Genomic DNA, 18,727 nt, shown 5'->3' with positions numbered 1-18,727 from the left:
AATAAATGAAATGTTTGGACTAGTATGAGTACTACGAGAATTCGGCTAAGCTTGTGTATATGCAAACTATGTGTAATTTGTGACTTTGTGAAATAGGGACTAAAGTGTTAAAATGTGAAAATGTGAGGGCTAGTTTGGAAAATGCCCTAATTGTGTACACATGGATTGTTTTGAATTATTTGGTGAATAAAAGGGTTAATTTTGAATACATTTAGATCAAGAAAAGAGGAATTCAGACTTAGACAGAGGGAAATCGAATATTGTAGAATAAACAGTCTGAGTCGACAAATTCCGAGTACGAGGTAAATTCATACTTAAAATATGATGTTAAGTAAGTTTTGATGCCTTTATTATACATGGATTTTATATAATTGAATTGGATGATATGATGATGAATTGAAAGCATTGGCACTAAGTGTGCGATTTAAACTTGCTTCGGCTACTAAAGGCACTAAGTGTGCGATACCGACTTAGTTTTGGCTAGTTAAGATGGCACTATGTTTGCAGAATCATTTTAGCTCCGGCTAACCTTTACAGCACTAAGTGTGCAGATGTTAAAGTATGAATAATTTACGCAAAGTCTTGAAATACTCAAACAAGAGGTGAGAATGAGAGTGAGTAAGTATGGGAAGATCCAAGTATGTATGATACCTTTGTGGTAGATGATATTATCTAGGTGAAGTTCATTGAATTGTTATGAACATATGGATTGGGTTGGTATAGATTTGATAGATGATTTAGAATTTTTCAATTCTTATGTGTTGATGTTTTATGTTTTATATACTATTGATGAATATTGTACGAGCTTGCTAAGCTTTTGAAAGCTTACTTTGTGTGTGTTTGCATTGTTTTATAGATATCGAAGCTACTACAAGCTCGGGGATCGTCAAGGATCATCACCACACTATCAAACCTTAATTCGGTACTTTTGAAAATGCCAATTTTTGAAGTATGGCATGTATAGGCTAGTAGTTGTGGAATGATGTTTTGTGATGTTTATATTTAGCCATGTGATTTGGCTAAGTTGTGCTTGAACTCATGGTGGATAATGGTTGATTGTATGTGATTTTAATATGAAAATTGTGGTATGTTTTAATTGGTAAGTTTTGGTAGGATTAACTTGAGATTGAATGATATATGGAAGGAAATGCTTTCGTATGATATTAGTTTATATTTGGTATGAATTGGTAAGGTTTATGGGTATAAAATTTGGTGTCTATTATATGATATGAAAAGGGTTACATTTTAGAGTTGTATTTGGCTGAAATGGTGTTATAAATATGTTAGTTTCCTTTGCTTGTAGGATGACCAAAATAGGGGTCGCAAATTGGCTATGTAAATGGCCTATTTTTGTCCACACGGTCAGAGACACGAGAGTGTGTCTCAGCCGTGTGCAACACACGGCCATGTTGCACAGTCGTATATCCCCTGGGGTACCTACAATTATAAGTCAGGCTCGCACACGAGCTAGAAACACGGGCGTGTGGTCTAACCGTGTGACCTTAATTGGTATGTTGACATCACAAACATAATACCCCCTATTTTTGGCACGGCTTAGCACACGGCCAGGACACGAGCATGTTCATAGCACACGGACTGGACACACGGGCGTGTGGTTTAGCCGTGTAGGCAAGTCAGTAGCTATACGCTGTTTTGCCACGGCTTCGACACACGGGCATGTCTAGACTGTGTGAGGCACATGGCCTCTTTATAGGGGTGTGTGACCTTTTAAAAAAAAGGCTAAAAATTTTTATAAGTTCTGAAACTTTTATATGTTATCAATTTGGTTCCGAATGTATGTTTAAGCATTATACACTAAATTTTTTGTGAATATTGAATGTGAATGAATGACTTTTCCTGTAATGAGATGATATTTGATGTTCGGTTGTTTTAAACTGTGTTATGAGTATAGTAATGCCTCTTAACCAATTCCGGCGACGGATACGGGTTAGGGGTGTTACATTCTATTGGCATCATCACTATGGTTTAGTCGGTTCTAGGATTATCGTAGCGTATGTGAGTCTAGCTATACATACCATATTTATGAACTGCGATAGTGTGATGAATCCTGATATTAAAATGTGCTTTTATATAGCAATGGATCCCGATAGAGCTATAGCAGACGATGTTGAAAGCAATGCGCCTGCTCCCGCGCAAGGGACAGTGCAAGCTGATTCTCAACCGGCTATGAGTAGTAGTGATGGTGAAGCTAAAAAAGCCTTCTATCAGATGATGAATGACTGGTTCACCTAATATATTAGAACTAATTTGGCTGTACAACAACCTCCACCCCCAGTTAATCCTCCTCAAACTCATGTTATCCACCACTGAATCCGATACAGTTGAGTAGACCACCAGTTGATAAGATTAGAAAATATGGGGCTGAAGAGTTCAGAGGTACAACAAGTGATGATACCGAAAAAGTCGAGTTCTAGTTAGAGAATACGATAAGAATGTTTGATGAATTGTCCTTGAATCCTGACGAATGCATAAAATGTGTTGTTTCCCTCTTGAGAGATACGGCATATCATTGGTGGAAAACGTTGACGTCTGTGGTTCCGAGTGAACGAGTTACATGGGATTTCTTTCAAACTGAATTTCAGAAGAAATATATCAGTCAGAGATTCATTGATCAGAAACGCAAAGAGTTTCTCGAGCTTAAACAAGGCCGTCTGTCTGTCACAGAATATGAGCGAGAATTTGTAAGGTTGAGTCAGTATGCCCGTGAATGTGTATCTTTAGAAGCAATAATGTGCAAGAGATTTAAAGATGGCCTGAATGAATATATTAGTTTGCTATTTGGGATCTTGGAAATCAAATAATTCGCGGTGCTTGTTGAACGAGCATGTAAAGCTGAAGATCTTGGGAAAGAGAAAAGAAAGGCTGATTTTGTAGCTAGAGAGGTACGAAAAAGATCATCGGGTAAATCATTTCAATCTGGATCCAAGAAGTTTAAAGATAATAGCAGTTGTTTAAAGACTAGTATGGGACATTTAAATAGAGATCGTGCTAGATCGCAATCAAATTTTAAATCTTCAGCCACGTCTGTTGCCAGTTTTGATAATGTAAAGAATTAAAAGCCTGAATGTGATCAATGTGGAATACGACACTTTGGTGAATGCTGGGGAAAAAGTAATAACCGAGCTTGTTATAGTTGTGGTTTAAGAAATCATTTTATAAAAGATTGTCCAGATTTAGTGAAAAAGATAATGTTCATAATCCAAGGCAGAGTGGTAACGTTTCTCGAGGTAGACCTCCTAGAAATTTGGGAAATGTAAGCGGTAGTCAGAGAGGAACGAATGACACAGTTGTGAGATCTGAGGCTCGTGCACCTGCCAGAGCCTATGCTATTCAAGCTCGCAAGGAAACTTCATCACCAGATGTGATTACGGGTACATTTACTCTCTATGATACTTATGTGATTGCTTTGATAGATCCTAGATCAACACATTCGTATATATGCATGAATTTAATGAACAGTAAGACTTTACCGGTAAAGTTTACTGAATTTGTAACTAGTGTTTCAAACCCCCTAGGCAGATGTGTCCTGGTTGATAAAGTCTGCAAGAATTGTCTGTTAATGTTTCGAGACAATTGTTTTCTGGCCGATCTGATGTTGCTACCTTTTAATGAGTTTGATATTATTTTGGGAATGGATTGGTTAACTTTGCATGATGCTGTGGTGAATTGCAAACGAAAAAGTATTGATTTGAGATGCAATAATGATGAAATAGTCAGAATTGAATCTAGTGATTTGAATGGGTTGCCTATTGTGATATCTTCTATGAAAGCTTTGAGTATGGTGAGAATGGGTTGTGAAGCTTATTTTGCATATGTGATTGATTCAAAAGTGCCAGAAAAGAACGTTGAATCTGTGCCTGTTGTTTGTGAGTTCCTTGATGTGTTTCCTAAAGAACTTCTGGGATTACCTCTAGTTAGAGAGGTAGAATTTGGCATAGAATTGGTACCTGGTACTACACCAATTTCGATAGCTCCGTACCGAATGGCTCCGATAGAATTAAAAGAATTAAAGTCTCAGTTGTAAGAGTTGACTGATTGAGGGTTTGTTAGACCGAGTTTCTTACCTTGGGGTGCTCCATTTTTATTTGTGAAAAAGAAAGATGGTACGATGAGAATGTGTATAGATTATCATCAATTGAGCAAGGTGACTGTTAAGAATAAGTATCCCATGCCCCAAATTGATAATTTGTTTGATCAGTTGAAAGGGGCTGCTGTGTTTTCAAAAATAGATTTGAGATTAGGCTATTATCAGTTGCGATTGAAAGACTTAGTTATTCCAAAGACTGCTTTCAGAACGAGGTACGGTCACTATGAATTTTTAGTTATGCCTTTTGGATTGACTAACACACCTGCTATCTTTATGGATTTGATGAATAGAATTTTTAGACCGCATTTAGATCAATTTGTTGTGGTATTCATTGAGGACATATTGATTTATTTACGTGAAGAATCTGAATATGCCGACCACCTGAGAATAGTATTACAGATTTTGAGAGATAAATAATTGTATGTGTGTAACACCCCAAATTTGGGCCTAGAAGTATTGGGCCTTGAGTGGGGGTCCGTAAGGAGGTTGTATATAGGTATTTAATTGTGCAATGAAATTAAACAATTAAATGTTTGCTTTAGTGGTTAATGGCTTTGAGAAGTGTTGGAGAAATCTTGGGTTCAAACTTGGGCTTTAGCAAAAATTTTGGTATTAAGTGAAAAAAACCTGGATGCTTGGATGAGGGCCTTTTAAATTATTGTGGTAAATAAATGACACAAGGAAGCATATAGTTTAGTGGTTGTGGCGTCATTAAGGTTGTATGGGAGCCTGGGTTCAAGTCTTGGCTCTTGCAATTGATTTTATTTTTTTAAGGGAACTTGGACTTTGGCCTTTAGACCTTATAATTAATTGGGGATAAAATATGACGCAAAAAGCCTTGTGGCTTAGTGGCAAGAAGCGTGTGGAGATCTGAGGGGAGGCATGGGTTCGAATCCCATGACAAGCAAGGAGCATTTATTTTGCTAACAGGGGGCGGCAAGAGTTGGTGTTGAATTTAAACTCTGATGTTGGAGGGATCCCACATCGGGAAGCTAACATAAGAGTGGATACAAAGCTGGCTTTAAATAGAGGGAACCATGGGAAGAGTAAATGTAACACCCCTTACCCGTATCTGTCATCGGAACAGGGTACGAGGTATTAACAAATTATAGTATATACTATTAAACAAAACCCAACAAAAATATGGCGTGCAATTTGATCATTATAACATATGCCATTAACAATACAAACCAACTTCAAAGGCTTCGTACAAAATGACTAGTCTGATACTATAAGTAGTATCACCTCGGATACATTCTTGGGCGGTTTCCAATCAACGGTCGCAGAAATCTTGCTTGGATCCACCCGAATACCATCACCTGAGACTATATGTCCCAAAAATCCGACTTCACGAAGCCAGAACTCACTTTTACTGAACTTAGCAAATAGTTTCTTTTCTCTCAAGATCTACAATATGGTTCTCAAGTGTTCGGCATGTTCAGACTCATCCCGAGAATAAATTAGAATGTCATCTATAAACACTACTACAAACTTATCCAAATATGGCCGAAAGATCCGATTCATTAAATCCATAAATATAGCTGGAGCATTTGTTAAGTCGAAAGGCATCACAAGAAACTCATAATGTCCATACCTTGTCTTAAAGGCGGTTTTCGGCACATCCGACTCCTTAACTCTCAACTGGTAATAACCAGACCTCAAATCGATCTTTGAAAACACTGTGGCCCCCTTTAACTGATCGAATAAATCATCAGTCCTCAGTAATGGGTACTTGTTCTTTATAGTCACCTTATTAAGCTGACGGTAATCAATGCAAAGTCTCATTGAACCATCCTTCTTCTTTACGAACAATACAGGAGCACCCCAGGGAGAGAAACTTGGTCTCACAAATCCCTTGTCTGTTAACTCCTGCAACTGAGCCTTCAATTCTTTTAATTCAGTCGAAGCCATTTTATATGGAGCAATCGAGATCGGTGCAGTACCCGGCAACAAATCAATGGCAAACTCTATCTCTCTGTTCGGAGTCAACCCAGGCAATTCCTCTGGAAATACATCTGGAAACTCACAGACTATCGGTACTGATTCAAACTTCAATTGAGGCAACTCAGTATTCATTACATAAGCCAGATAAGCGTCATACCCTTTCCTCATGTATTTCTGTGTAGACATGTGCGAAATGACCATAGGTAATTTATTTGATTCATCTGTTTCAACCCACAAAATTTCTCCATGTTCACATTTCAACTCTAGTGTTTTTTGTTTACAATCTACCTTGGCATCATACAATGTCAACCAGTCCATTCCCAAGATAACGTCAAACTCATCAAATGGTAACAGCATCAAATTAGCTGGAAAACAGTGACCTTGAATCATTAATGGGCAATTCTTGCAAACCTTGTCAACTAGCACATATTGGCCTAAGGGATTCAACACTTTAATCGTAAACTCAGTAAACTCAATAGGCAACTTTTTATTAGATACTAAATTCATGTAAATGTAGGAATGAGTGGACCCGGGATCAATCAATGCAATAACAATAGTATCATAAAGAGAAAATGTACCAGTAATGACATCGGGAGATGATGCATCTTGTGACACCCCTAATTTGGTTAATGTATATAAGCCATGCGAAAATGGCATCTTTTGAATGTTTACTTAATGAAGTTTAAATTTTACCTCTAGCTGTGCTTAGTACTTATTTAAATGAATGATCTTTATTTCAAGAAAAAGTGTAAAATTTTACTGTTCTGACGTGAGTTACAAGTCCGGTAATGCCCCTTACCTATTCTGGCGACGGTTACGGGATAGGGGTGTTACATTTTATTGGTATCAGAGCTACGGTTTAGTCGATTCTAGGACTAACGTAGCACACGCGAATCTATTTATACATGCCATAAAGTGATAAAATGATAGTGTGATGATTTTTGACTATTAAAATGTGTTTGTTGTATTGCAATGAATTTTGATCCCGATCGAGCTGTAGCAAGCTTCTGACTAAGAGAATTTACGATATAACTTCACTTGGATATGCTTAAATTATTAAGTTAATCAGGTACGTATCATGTACTCGCATTTGAATTTTGAGTTGGATTGAATTATAAGGGTATAAGTGATGCAATTTTGGAAGAGTGTACGACTATAAATGTGATCTTTGTATGTGGCTATGGAACTGAAAGTTGAATGGTCGATAAGCATGATGTGTTTATATTCAAGTAATGTAAATGATATACTAATGTGTATTGTTATATATGTATATATGTACATGAGAATTGAGAGTGGTATACCCGGGATAAGTCCCGAAGAGCATTCGTGCTAGTGATGTATCCGGGCTAAGCCCCGAAGAGCATTCGTGCTAGTGATGTATCCGGGCTAAGTCCCGAAGAGCATTCGTGCTAGTGATATATCCGGGCTAAGTCCCGAAGAGCATTCGTGCTAGTGATGTATCCGGGCTAAGCCCCAAAGAGCATTTGTGCTAGTGATGTATCCGGGCTAAGTCCCGAAGAGCATTCGTGCTAGTGATGTATCTGGGCTAAGTCCCGAAGAGCATTCGTGCTAGTGATGTATCCGGGCTAAGCCCCGAAGAGCATTCGTGCTAGTGATGTATCCGGGCTAAGCCCCAAAGAGCATTCGTGCTAGTGATATATCCGGGCTAAGCCCCGAAGAGCATTCGTGCTAGTGATGTATCCGGGCTAAGTCCCGAAGAGTATTCGTGCTAGTGATATATCCGGGCTAAGCCCCGAAGAGCATTCGTGCTAGTGATGTATCCGGGCTAAGCCCCGAAGAGCATTCGTGCTAGTGATATATCCATTCTAAACCCCGAAGAGCATTCGTGATGGTGTTATATCCGGGCTGGGTCCCGAAGAGCAATCATGCTGGTAACGTGTATTCGGGCCTTTGCGCCTAGTAGGCTTCGTGCCGGTAATTTGAGCAAAGTTTAAGTGTTCATTACTATACGAATTCAAATTTAAATGAGATGATATGTTTAAAAGTGTACATACATGATGTTTATAAACATGGTTAAGTCATTTCAATGTGCAAATACGAATGAATAAGAGCACTATGTGTGCGAATGATTAGAGGCACTGTGTGTGTGCGAATTCCTTTAACCGAGCATTATGAGTGCGAGATCGATCAGTGGGCACTAAGTGTGTGAAGTGGAATTCATGTAAGACCTCGTCTGGGACAAAGGCATTGATTTGAGATAGTGTGTAAGACCATGTCTGGGACATGGCATCGGCTCGATATGTGAGAATATGTAAGACCATATCTAGAATATGGCATTGTAAGAGCTATATGTGCTTAATGAGTATCCGTAATGATTTCGAATGATTCAACGGGTATATTTAAGATGATAAATAAAGTAAGATCAGAATAAGTGATACAGGTATGTACGGAAGGTATGTAAGAATCAAATGAAAGTAAAAATTTGTGAGTTCAAATTATATTATGTTATGTATACTAAATAAGTGAATACGTAAAAAGATGGTGGATATGTTGTTAAGAAATGAATTCATGTTATAAATGTGTTACAGATTTAGTCTATGGAATGCTTGGTATATGAAGTCATATGTGCTATTGCTAAATGACCCCTATTTTTTTTGTTAATCATATTCAAGAAATTATTTCGATTAAGTTCGACATTTGAAAGTCTGTAAGAATTTTTGATGAATGCTGATAATTTTGGATATATGGGTTATGTGCTAAAATAAATCCCATGCCGGTATACTATATGAGGCTTTATGCCAAATCGATTGTATACGGGTATCGTTAACGGTGATTGAATGTGCTAAATGAATTCAATGTTCAGGTATGTGGAAGAAAATTTTCTGTTGGAAATAGGTTAAGTTGAATAGTGAGATATGATGGAGTTATAAAGGATATTTATTGGGATGTTTGAGTATGTGTGTACTTCCGGTCAGGTTACAGCTTGTACATGAATAAATATGTGGGTTGATGATGTGAATTATACATGTTAATATGTGCTTAATATGTGTTTGAAATGCATTTGTGAATTAAATTAAGTGATTATTGCTTACGAAATCAAGAAAATGAGATATATGTGCATACTTGTAGAAATGTTTATGTATTTGTTTTAAGATAAGAAAATGATGTTATAGATCGATACGAAATCAATAATGAATTACAATTGCTATCGATGAGCTAATGTTTATATGAATAAAATTCAATAAGAGGACGTTATCCTAAACTATGCATCGGTAGAAATTTTCGGGGACGAAAATCCCTAAATGGGGGAAGAGTTGTGACACCCCTAATTTGACCCTAGTCGAAAAGTGGTTTCGGGACCACAAAACTGAGTCATAAAAATAATTAGCTGTCATATTTGATGCTTATTATATGTACATATGCATGTGTGAAAATTTCATGTTTGAATTTTGTTAATTGTAAGTGAATTTTATTAAATAGGACTTGTGTGGGAAAATTTAGAAATGTGCTAGGCAAATGTAAGTGGCCTATTTATGCATGTTGCAAAATAATTGTATTTGCATGTCAAATTAACCAAAGAACAAGAAGGTGGCCAGCCATGCTATAAGTTAAAGCCTATTAAAAACATTTGGTGTTAGTGTTTTATGGGAGAAAGAATAAAATAAAAGGTTAGTAATAAAGAAATGAAAAGGGAGGGGTGATGAAAACAAAGTTGTCTCATCCATGTTCCCCCCCTCCATTGCCGTGAGTTGAAGAAAGATAACAAAAGAAAAAAAAAATTTACATGCTCATCTTTCTTCTTGGTTGCCGAATTTGGGAAAGGGAAGATTGAAGAGGAAAAACCAAGGTATTCGGCCATGGCTATCCTAGTTTAAGGTATGCATTGTGATTTTCTTTTTAATTGACTATGAGATTAGATTGATAAGTGCATAGCTTATTTAACCCATGGTTTAATTTCATGCATCAATAGACAAATGTTCATTCGGTCAAATGGGAGAAGAATAAGATGAATTTAAATGTTGTGGTTTATTATTTTAGTTGTTAAATGATTGGGTATGAGGTATTTGATTACCTAATTGAAAGTAAGTTAAGTTGTTATTTGATAGTAAATGCAAATTCTATATATGATAATAATGTAAATGTAGGTGGATTCATGAAGTATTTTCGGTTATATGCTATGTATAAGTATGAGTTTTTAAAGTTGGATTTATGAGTATATGTATATTAGTCTATGAACATTCGGTTATATGGTGTTAATATGCCTTTGAAATCGAATGATATTTTGAGTATATATATATGTACATTCGGTTAAGATAAGGTTTATTATAAAAGCTAAGTTGTGTGGTTAGGGCCGAATGGGATATATAAGATATCAAAACATGTTATAATTATATATTGGTGTACATGGTTGTAATTAATCCTCTACTTGAATTCGATTAGATATGGTCATGGTATGAGTTTAGTAGGGTTAATACCTTAAAATTGAATGGAGTTTTAGTTAATCTTATATGTCATGTTCATTAAAATAGTTGATGATTTGGGTGTTATTATACGCATTTAGGCTAAAGATTTTTCAGCTATGTTTTATATCTATGAAATAATTATAATGGATAATATGTAGGAGTAATTTCGGCTTGTTAAAAATGTGGTACGTGTATGGCAAATGGTATATACATAATGCATTGAAGTTACCCTATAAGGTTGAAATGAGTAATTAAATTATTGGTGTGTATGCATTTTTTTATTTGCAACTTGGCATGTGAATTGGGTGTATGATAGTTAATATATGTGCTTGAGGTGATGTGATAAAATAATTAGCTATATGGTTTGGTTCATTATTGAGTATAAGGTTTAAGTGCTTTAAAAGAGCTTTTAATGTTCGAAATGATTAAACAAATTCATTCGTTTAAATTAAGCCCAAGAGCAAAGAGGATCAAAGTCGGATAGGGGAAAAGAGAAAGTAAACGAATAGCCGTGGATATCTAGTCGTCGACCGCTTCCGAGGTAAGTTTTAAGTGATTAAACGTTGAGTAAATTCAATCATAATAGGACATAATGAGTTGATTTAATAAGATATGATGTGGCCATGATATGTCTTAAACTCAAATGGTAAGTTCATAAGTGTTTGGACTTGGAAATTTATGAGCAAATTGTAATAAATTGCTTTGGACAGCAGCAGTAACGTGATTTTAGAAAATCACTATAAATTTTTGGTGTGGAATTATAGGCTGAATAAAATATGTAATCAAAGCTTAGTTAGTCTAATTTCTTATAAAAGAGACCGTGTCAGCAAAGAAATTCCCTATAAAGAGATATTTAAAGTTGTGTGGGACAGTGTCAGAATGACTCTGAAATCCCCTGTTCTGTTTTTAGAAAATCATTATAATTTGTAAAAAAATGGTTATAAGATAAAATTTATATGCTTAGACTCCTTAATGAGTCTAGTTTTAAATTAAATCAAATAGAACACATTTTGAATTCTGTATAATGAAAAATTTGATTCGTAGTGAAGAGTGGTCAGATTAGTCAAACAGTGAAACAGGGGAAACTTTAAGAAAAATCTGGTATTGATTGGCCAAACCTAAAATTCTGGAAATTTTATGGATGGAAGATATACGAGTCTATATTTAGGGAAAATTAACGGCAAGTGATTTGGAGTTTTGTAGCTCCAGTTATAAATAATTTAGTGACTACTGCTCAGGAAAACAGCTCGTAGTGAATATGTGATTTTGTTGTAAACATGGATAAAACTTGTTTTAGTTACTCATAAGCTATTGATTAAACCCATACGTGAATTCTAAATCGTGATATTGTAAAACGATATATGAGTGTTAGATGGATCTTTGATATTAAAATTTGTGAAATTGTAAGTTTATGAGTATTCGAATATGAAATGATAGTATGGCGTGAAATTGAATTATTCATTGGAAAATGATTAATGTAGATTCGGCCAAGACAAAGTGTATACATGATAGTATATGTGATATGTGAAGTATATTTGGATAATTGTGATGTGAATGTGCATATATGTGATAAGGCCGAATGGCCAATGTGATGAATGTGAACATGCATATATGTGATAAGGCCAAATGGCCAATGTGATGAATGTGAGCATGCATATGTGTGATAAGGCCGAATGGCCAATGTGATGAATATGAACATGCATATATGTGGTAAATCCGAATGGCTAATGTGAAATATATGTATGAGATATGTATATGTGGTAAAGCCGAATGGATAGTGTGAAATATGTAGGCGATGTGCGTATATTGTGGCCGAACGACCAAATGTGAAAGGTGTGTATTATTAGATATTTGATGAGGCAAATGAATTACAAATATGACAGTCGATGTGAATGTTGTAACATGTGATTAAATGTACATGAAACTTGGAAATATATTCCGGGTAAGACCCGATGACTACGTGTGGAGATTATGTCCGGGTAAGACCCGATGACTACGTGTGAAGATTATGTCCGGGTAAGACCCGATGACTACGTGTGGAGATTTTGTCCGGGTAAGACCCGATAGCTTCGTGTGGAGATTTTGTCTGAGCTAAAGGTCTCACCGATAATCCGAGTAGAGGTTAAAGCTATAAGATTTCATGATAAGAATTGCTTATAAATATATTCAATGCGAAAGGTTAAACAGGTATGTACTCTAAGTTTATATGTGAGCTTGATTTGAACTAAATCATAAGGTAGTTATGTGATGCATACGAGAGCAATCTATGAGACGATTCCTATGATTATGTGACATCGGATCAGTGTGAGAGGTTATGTGAAATCATACAATATATCTATGTCACATGAGCTCACTTTTATGTGAAAGTTTATCTGCCTATTGTATATGATGAGATGTGCATATTCGGTAAAGGGATGGTATGCCCGAAGGAAGAGTGAAATAAAAATACGAACAACTATGTTCTAATTTGATTGTTATCTGTTGACATTGCTTAAAACTTACTAAGCATTGTAATGCTTACTCCGTTTACTTTGTTTTCTCTGTTTTATAGATCTCATTGCGAAGCTACAAGCTCAGGGATCGTCAGCAACTAGTCACACTATCACTATCCACTGCTTGTTACTGTTATGTTTAGAACTATTTTATGGCATGTATAGAATAGACTAGTGGCGGAAGAATATTTTTGGTTAATGTATATAAGCCATGCGAAAATGGCATCTTTTGAATGTTTACTTAGTGAAGTTTAAATTTTACCTCTGACTGTGCTTAGTACTTATTTAAATGAATGATCTTTATTTCAAGAAAAAGTGTAAAATTTTACTGTTCTGACGTGAGTTACAAGTCCGGTAATGCCCCTTACCTATTCTGGCGACGGTTACGGGATAGGGGTGTTACACATCTTCTCGGGCACGTATAGCATAAGCTCTAGCAGGTGCTCTAGCTTCTGATCTTGCCATTGAATCTTTCATCGCAGTTTTACTGCTAGTCCCACCTCTAGTATTTCTCGGTGGTCTACCTCTACTAGCGGTGGTATTCTGTCTAGCACTATGAAATCTTTCTTCTTTAACTTTTTTCGGACAATCTCTAATAAAATGCTCACGAGAACCGCACCTGAAACAAGCTCACTCGGTTCCCCAACACTCACCATAATGTTGCCTGCCACATTGCTGACACTCGGGCTTTCTAGGTCGCACATTACCCACACTTGCCACCGAAGTAGCTTGAGCTTTAGACCCCGAATATGCTCTACCATCTGTGTGAATCCCCAGTTGAAACTGCCATTCGAGGGTTTGTCTCTTTGGACCTCTTTGATTGAGATTGAAATGGCTTGCTTATCGGCCTTTTTCTGACATCTTGAGCCTCAATAGCAGCTTTTCTTCTTTCTTTGTTCAATTCTTCGGCTTTAAGAGCTCGATCAACCAATACTACAAATTCTTTCAACTCCAAAATTCCTACAAGCACTTTAATGTCCTCATTTAGCCCATCTTCAAACCTTCTGCACATAATGGCCTCGGTGGACACACATTCCTGGGCATACTTGCTGAGTCTCACAAATTTGCGTTCATACTCTGCCACAGACATCTTGTCCTGCTTCAATTCAAGGAACTCCTTCCATTTTTGATCAATAAATCGCTGACTTATGTATTTCTTTCTAAATTCTTCCTGGAAGAAATCCCAAGTAACTCTTTCTTTTGGCACCACTGCTACCAAAGTCTTCCACCAGTGGTAGGCTGAATCTCTCAAAAGTGATACAGCACACTTTAAGCACTCCTCGGGTGTACATGAGAGCTCATCAAATACGCGAGTAGAATTTTCAAGCCAGAATTTCGCTTTCTCAAGATCATCATCGACCTTTGCTCTAAACTCTTCGGCCCCTTGTTTTCGAATCTTGTCAACCGAAGGCTTGTTCATTCTTACCAAATCTATGCCTTGAGCAGCTACAGGAATCGCCTGAGGTATGGGAGGGGGTGGAGAAGGTTGAGCATTTGGATTTGCTCGAATAAATTCAGTATACCAATTGTTCATCATTTGGAGAAATGCATCCCGAGCCTCATCTCCCTGTCTCAATGTCTCAGATCTACTTTCCACAGGCGCGGTCCCTTGTGCGAGAGCCGGCGCATTACTAGGAGCATCATCAGCCGCAGTTCCTTCAGGATCCATTACTATATTAAAACAAAACACAGTTTAGAATAATCAGGAGTCACCACACTATCACAATATTTTTATGGCATGTATAACTAGACTTTTACACACACTTTATTAGTTCGAGAACCGACTAAACCATAGCTCTGATACCACTAAATGTAACACCCTTTACCCGTATCCGTCGCCGGAACAGGGTACGAGGTATTAACAAATTATAGTATATACTATTAAACAAAAACCCAACAAAAATATGGCGTGCAATTTGATCATTATAACATATGCCATTAACAATACAAACCAACTTCAAAGGCTTCGTACAAAATGATTAGTTTGATACTATAAGTAGTAATTTGAACCTAGACAATTATGACACGTAACAAAATAACTAAGTCTGCTATACATGCCATATTTCAAAATGTTGAGTTCAGATACCAAGAGTATTGATAGTGCGGGCGGATCTTCTACGATCTCTGACTCCTATGCTAGCTGGATGACACTATAAGACAAAGGAGAGAAAGGAAAGTAAGCTTATAGCTTAGTAAGTAAGTATATAAATAACAAATAAGAAATCTAATATGTTTACAACATAGCTCAATTATGTCATATTTTTAATTTTATTGTTTACTCCAATTTGATCAAGCTGTCCCTCCTGCGTCATGATCACTAAATAAATCATAACTCAAGTTACGAAACTCGAAATTCAAATCCGTAAAATTTCCCTGATTCTAGACTCATAAAAATTATTACTAATTCTTTTCTAGAATTTTTGGTTTAGCCAATTAGTACAGTTTATTAATTAAAGTTTCCCCTGTTACACAGCTCAACTGATCTAGCCTCTGTTCATTACGAATTGAATTTCTCTCAGTATACAATTCAAATAACCATGAAACCTGTTTCATTTAAAACTAGACTCAATAAGGAATTTATGCATATAAACTATATTTATTAATTTGTTTTGTACAATTTTTAATGATTTTTCAAATTTGAAATAGGGAATTACATAGTCATCCTGAGCAAGTCTCACACAATTGTAAATATCTCAAAATATAGAATTCCTTTGCTTGCTCTGTTTCTTTTATATGAAAATAGACTCATTAAGATTTAATTTCACATCTCATTAAACCTATAATTAAATTCCTTCTATTTTTGGTGAATTTTCAAAATCACGTCACTGCTACTGTCCAAAACAGTTTTAATGCTAATTTCATTCTTTCACACATTCTTTACACTAACCTCATTTTAACTTACATATATATATACCACAAATCATTTTCACCACATTTCATACATCACAAGTGTAGGTCCATGACTACAATGTCACCACAAAACCATCCCGTTGAACAATTCGGATTAATCCTCAATATTTGATGGTTTCAGCACACAGCCCCACCATCATATTTCATTTAATTCGGCTCTCTTGTACACATGGTGAACACTTAGTACCACTCATGCGACCTAGCCGATTTGTCTTGTAGCTCTCTTGTCTACATGGTGTCCTTCACTTGGAATCACGCATGCAACCTAGCTACATTTATCTCTCACGTAGCTCTCTTGTCTACATGGGATACATCCCGTATCACACATGTGACCTAGCTACTATATAGTATCTCGTAGCCTTCTTGTACACATGATGTGCACTCGGCACCATACATGTGACCTAGCTACGCTCCCTCTATTTTATTCGATTTTTTCGAATGTTCAACCGGGCTCTCTCTCTCTATTACTTATTTCCATTCTTTCAATAGTCGATTTATACTTCAACATCAGCTAATATATATATAACAGGTTGAAATATAAAAATGTAAATGAAATTAATGTATTATTTACATACAAACTTACCTCGCTGCAAAATATGAGAATTTTGCAATTTAGTCCAAAACTTTCTCCTTTCCCCGTTCGAGGTCGATTCCACGCCTTTCTTGATCTATAACAACATATTTAGCTCATTTAACACTCAAACTATTTATTTTAATCCAAAAATCACATTATACAAAAATTACATTTTTGCCCCCTAACTTTTACAAAATTATGATTTTGCCCCAAGGCTCAGAAATTTAATTTCAGCCCTTATTCTTATGTTTAATGACCTACTGATCATTTTTCTCTTCTATGGAAACATCAAATTCTCACTCTAACACATAGTTATGAACAATAGGTATTTTTATCGATTATGCCGTTTTGCTCGTTTTCGTTAAAAATCGCTTAGAAAAGATCGTTCCCCTAACTTCAAACATTCATATTCTACCATCAAACAAAAAAATACATGTCTATCATTCATGGGTAAATTTTTAAACATTAACCCTAACTCAAACTAATGGTAGAAATAAGTAAACCGAGCTACGAGGATTTCAAAAATGTGAATAACATTAAAAACGGGGCTTGAATTCATTTACTATGAAGCTTGAAAGTTGAATAAACCCTAGCTATGGAGGAGAGCAATTTTCGGCAGCAACTAATGAAGATGATAACCAATTTTGTGTTATTTTTCCCATTTTATTTCATTTAATATACAAATGACCAAAATGCCCTTACTACTAAACTTTCAAAAAATTCCCTCCATGTCCAACTTTTGTCCATAACTTAAGAATGGGTCAAATTGCTATTTAAGACCTCCTAGTTAATATCCCAAAGCAATTTCATACTAAAAGCTTCTAAAACACGAGTTTTACAATTTATTCGATTTAGTCCCTAATCCCAACTTAAGCCCAAAATGCACAGAATTTCATCACGAAATTTTCATGAAATCATGAAATCATATCATAAACCCCAAAATAATTATAAAATGATTATTTCTATCTCATATTTGTGGTCACGAAACCACTATTCTGATTAGGCCCTAATTCGGGTTGTCACAATAAAGGTACCTTTCTTGGCTGATCCCTTTCGCTGTATGGCGTGCTCGTTTGGGTTGGGCGTCGGCTAAGAGTGCTCGGAGCGTGGTTTAACTCCAGTCTCCTATCAGGTGTGTATTTCTCACTACTCTAGCTGTAGGATGGCTACTTCGGGCCGCGATGGGCCGAAAAGGGCCAGTGGGCCCAATGGGCCTACGGGCCCAATTGGATAAGTTGTTTGATTGTGTTGTAAATATTAGACTAGGCTAGGTGAACCTCACATCTGTGGCTAGATTTGGGCTAAAAGGGCCACACGAGCTTGTGGGCCTATTTGGGCCGAGAATAGGCTTTAGGCCCATTCGTATTGTTATCCCTGTTTAGAATATTTTAATTTACTAAAATTACCGAAATACCCTTAATTTGTAAAAATACTGAAATACCCTCGATTTGTAAAATTACTGAAACACCTTCGACTTGTAAAATTACCAAAGTACCCCCGATTTACAAAATTACCGTTTTACCCCCGATTTACATAATTCCCGTTTTACCCCCGATTTACATAATTATCGTTTTACCCTCGACTTATAGAATTACCGTTTTACCCTCGATTTACAGAATTATTATTTTACCCTCGATTTATAGAATTATCGTTTTACCCTCGATTTACAGAATTACCGTTTTACCCTCGATTTATAGAATTACTGTTTTACCCTTGATTTACAGAATTACTATTTTACCCTCGATTTACAAAATTACTAAAATACCATTGGTTTGTAAAATTACCGAAATACCCTCAATTTGTAAAATTACCAAAATACCCCTAATTTACAAAGTTACAGAAATACCATTGACTTTCTAAAAATTATAGAATTACCATTGGTTTACAAAATTACTAAAATACCTTTGGTTTGTAGATTTACCAAAACACCCTTGTAGGATGAAATGACTAAAATACCCCTATTAGGTAAAAAGACCGTAAAGCCCCTGTAGGGTAAAGTGACCGTAATACCCCTGTATGGTAAAATGACGAATATGCCCTTATGTTCTGTATGACTGATGTGCTTAGGATTTACATATATTGATATTGGATTAGTTAAGTTTGAGTGACAGGTGGTGGTTATCGTAGGCGATTGATTTTGGAAACGTTTCAACTTCAACCCGTAACAAGTGTGTACTAATCCTCATAATAGCTTAGATTAATATTTGCTAAGAAGCCGAAATGCTAAAATACCGGTATTTCAAGAACTTGAAATGTTGCGTTTGGGTATAGATGC

Source organism: Gossypium hirsutum, chromosome A02, assembly GCF_007990345.1.
Source record: "Gossypium hirsutum isolate 1008001.06 chromosome A02, Gossypium_hirsutum_v2.1, whole genome shotgun sequence".
NCBI classification, from domain to species: domain Eukaryota; kingdom Viridiplantae; phylum Streptophyta; class Magnoliopsida; order Malvales; family Malvaceae; genus Gossypium; species Gossypium hirsutum.
Note: the sequence above shows the minus strand (reverse complement) of the source record.